A 4,663-nucleotide genomic window follows, 5' to 3' on the forward strand; every position below is an offset into this window, starting at 1 on the left:
TAATTATAACATGAATAAGCTGGTGAACAATTTATAAGTAAGCATTGCTTGATTAATCCAAATCCCTGTTTTTCAAGAAAACAGACAAAAATCAAGAGAATCTAAGTAAATTTTCAGGGTTAGAAAGTAACATTCTGTGGATACTAGAAGCTACATATCTCAATTCTCACTCTGTCTGGTTTTGCTTAAGAGCAGAGGGTGATGGGATGAGGGGCATGGATGACAGGAAACATGCATGTTGACAAGTTATCCAAACATGCTCAGACAATTCTCCAATTGTAACTCAATTTAAAATAATTTTCTTTTAGTTTTACCAAAATGTAAATTTAGTCAGTCAAGATGTTTACTTGTTTTCTAGATCATCACAGGTGTTTAATCTAATAGTTCTTAAAATCTCATCCTCTCTGGGAGCATGCTATTATGATGACTGCTGTTAGCAAAGGTATACTGGAATAAAAATACAGATAGGTGAGAAAGAACTACTGATACAAAAACAAATAATATTTCTTGTCCTTGTAGATAGTAAGGAAAACTCCTAGGAGAGAAGTGAAATCATAATTGATGAAAAGAAAGAAAGGTTAGTCAACTACCTTTTAAGCGGCACCCAGGGAGAGGTAGAACTATTGAGGTCTTTAAATAAACTGACCAGTTATGAATCTTGGGGGTAATTTTCTTTAAGTCTCATTTTCCTCATCTATGCAACTGATAATTCAGGAATATAATGATAAATATAGGAGGTGATATAAAATACTGCAGTATCGTACACAGTTCATGGCACACAGATTATTTTACTTTTATTTCCCCTCTTCTTTGTGTGAGAAGTTAGTTTACCAACTACTGAAGCTACCTTGCAGACATATATAATCAAGTTCAAGAAGGATATAAACAACCCCTCCTCCGCCCAAAAAAAGCATATATTTAAAGAAGATGATCAGGTAACTGCAATTTAAACAGTCCTTTAGTTAAAAAAATAAGTTACTCTGATGACAGACTGGCTGTTTTAGAGCATTTCTTAACATTAACCACTAAAATGAATTTTTTTTTTCTTGTACTAAAAAGAATCTAGTCAAACGATTAACGTATTTCTTTGGTAGTATTAAATAAATTCTGCATACCCTTTTTGATGTTCTCTCAGCATGATGAGAACAGATGCTTTTTTAGTTAAAGTACAATTTCCACCACCAGTTACATTTTCTAGTAGAGGATTGAGAACATGCCATGCTACTAACTTACCTTAGTTGACACAGATGAATCTAGTCTTTAGGATGGGATGTCTATTGAAATATGAGAAATTCTTCAATATTGTAAATATTCAAGCATAAATAAGGTTATTCTTTGATATGAATATCAAGGAAGATATATTAGCACTAGAGCGGGACTCAGTGAAGCTCACCGCCAACTTGAAGATTTCATTAACTTTAACTCTACTGCTCTCAACTGCTATTCTGTTTGAGTACATTTAAAACTAAAGTATGCTCTAACTTTTTTATACTAATCAAATTAACATATAATTCAGAGAAGTTATAGCTTTAAGAAAGAAAATAGGTGGAATAAAGACTAATAGTATGTACTCTGTGTAAACATGGTTGATGGGCTTTCCCCAAACCAAGGCAGCATGGGTAATTCACTGACCTTCAAGTCTGATTTGGGTAGCTTTAGGCTGTATCAGAAAAAAATTTCTCCCTGGTAATTTTTCTGCAGCATCTGAATCAAATAAAGTGTAGAGAATTACAAACCAATAATTCAAGCACACTTAGGTTAATTCTCTAAAAATATTTATAAAATCAAAAAACCCTTCAGAACATGTTACAGATTTACAAGGGTTAGTGGACTTGACATATCCACTAAACCATCAGGGGTGCAAAGAAAAGTGGGTCTATATTCCATAGAAAAGCAAGGTGGGACTTTTCAATGCAGATTTAATATCTTAACACTACCTAAGACTAAAAAATAAACAAAAGGAGCTTTGAAATTCCCCCAAAATCTAACACACATATTTAATTCCTAGGAGTCATCTGTTTGATGTGTATGCCAGAAGGAAATTTCGGGAGAAGAGCAGAATATAAACTTATGTGACAATGGCGAATTAATAAGTCTTTGAAAGCTCTATGTAATCATATTCCCAAAAGCATTTCTAAGCATGTCATTACCAAATGGCATTAATTGGCTGTCCACCATAATGGTCCTGGTACCTCTGGGCATTTTCTGGTCCTAACTTTACTTTCTATAGAGACCTCAACATGTTATAGTTAGACAAAGAACAGTTCAGAAAACCCTTCTGACTCTGTGCTCATCTAGCTTTCTGAAGAATAGGAGGAAAAATAATGTAGCCTGGAATAATATTAGGTCAGCCATCAGGAAATCTGAGATGAGGTAGGATAGAGAGAACCAAAGACAGGCATTTACAGTCCAATATGGATTACTATAAAAAGTAACCTAGGTGTTTAGAAGTAGATAGACCAATAAAGTCAGTGACCTGTAAGATCATGGCTACCAATAAATAAATATATAAAACCCGTTGCCATCAGGTAAATTCCAACCCATAGAGACCCAATAGGTCAGAGTAGAACTCGCCCCATAGAGTTTCCAAGGAGTGACTGGTGGGTTCGAATTTCCGAGCTTTTTTGAGTTAGCAGCCGTAGCTCTTAACCACTGTGCCACCAGGACTCCAGATCTTGACTGGGACCACATTATTTGTAGTCAGGGAATAGACGGTTGAGGAATCAGACAAAAAAAAAAAAAAAAGCATAGATGTGACATCTTTGCCCCACACATATGGTAAGAGGAAATGTACATTATTCAGTATAAAAACACGGAAAAATGAGAGGAAATCAACATACAAAGTGCAGGAAAGCTGTTATTCTCTTTACCACTCAGTTCTTTTTCCTATGTCACTGAATATTTACAAGTGGTTTAGGCTCATCACAACCTGCACACTCTGAAATTCAGTTAGCCCCTTTCCCTCTTTCCAACATATAAAAACCCGTACTTTAAAAGTTTTCTCATATATGTAAAACTTCAAGAACTCAATTTTTACAGTACCTTAACTAGTTCGGATCAGTCTACTTAGCAACAATAATAACAGCCTGACTATATTAAGCAATTATGCAGTGCTTTATTACATCATCTAGTACCCACAACAATGCATATTTTGACATAAGAACTGCTCTATTATGCAGAGAAGAGTACCAAAGCTTCTAAAGACTAAAAAACTAGCTCAGACATTTAGTATGTACGAGAAGCAGAGTATTTCTAAGTTCAGTATTTCTTCCATATTTTCAAAGTTAAACAACTGTGAGTAGATGAAAGATTCTAGCTATTCAGAATTAAGGATATCGGAACCTTCTGACCACTTCAAAAAAATTCTAGTGTTGATCACGATTTGCTCAAGCAAGGCTGTATCAATCCACAGGAGACAGCTTGTCATATCTCTAGTCAGTCTCAGTCAGTTTCCTGCCTCCCAACACACACAAACACACACACCAGGATTCTCCATAGGGACCCATGCAAATACATCAATTACAGAATAACTGATCTCTGGTCATCCCCAATTGTTCTGAAATAAAGTTTTAATGTTATACAGTCCAATTATTAGTTCTTTATGGATCATGTGGTTAGAGTCATATTTTAAAATTATGTACTTGATCCAAAGTCATAAAAATATTCTCCTGAGTATATTCAAAGTACTCAATACTTTTACATATTCCTGTAGGTCTATGATCCACTTTGAAATAATTTCGTGTGAGGTGTGTGGTATACATTAAAGTTCATTTTATTATCGGTACTTAAGGATGTCCAGTTGACCCATCACCATTTGTTGGAAAGACAATCATTTTTCCAATGAATTGATGACAGACATTTGGTAAAAATTAGCTGATTATATACATACATATATATAGCATTGACACACAGTGGCTGCAACAATGGGTTCAGACATAGCAATGATTGTTAAGGATGGCACAGGACCAGTCAGTGCTCCATTCTGTTGTACATAGGGTTGCTACGAGTTGAAACTGACTTAATGGCACCTAATGGCAACAACAACATAGATATATAGTTATGCAGATATATAGATATTGCTTTAAGATTGATTACTTGTGTGTGGCCTTTTTAGCCATGGTCATGTAACTCCCAAAGCTATTGGGTGGGGCTGTGTGGTAGGGTAATTGTGACAAAAGGGATTGGTCAGTTTTGTCATTCCGCTGCCTTGAGGTGAGCCATCCCAGAGTTGGAAAAGAGAAGATCCCACCACCATCAAGGAAGAACAGACCCACAGGAGATAGCACAGGGGGCTTCCTGACCCACACAGTGGGCTCCCTGACCCATGGAGGGATAGAGCTAAGTGTCTTCAGGCAGAGACAGGGCCAGGGAGAGGTGTGCCTGTAAGCATACTGGAAAGAGGCTATCCTGATGAAAGAAGTGTATACTTGAGTGTTCCTGAGCCTGAATTGTAAACTGTTACTTCCCTAATAAGCCTCACAATTGTAAGTATGGTCTGAGAGCTATGTGTGGCCATTGAAATGAATCATTAAATCCAGCAGAGAAGTAAAGGGTGCAGTGGAAGGGAAAGTTGGTGTCAGAACTGATAAAGATGGAAGAGACAGAAAGCATTTCTGACCTCCACCTCATGGGAATCAGCCTTGGGCTGTTGGTCTTGATTTTA

Source organism: Loxodonta africana, chromosome 22, assembly GCF_030014295.1.
Source record: "Loxodonta africana isolate mLoxAfr1 chromosome 22, mLoxAfr1.hap2, whole genome shotgun sequence".
NCBI lineage: Eukaryota > Metazoa > Chordata > Mammalia > Proboscidea > Elephantidae > Loxodonta > Loxodonta africana.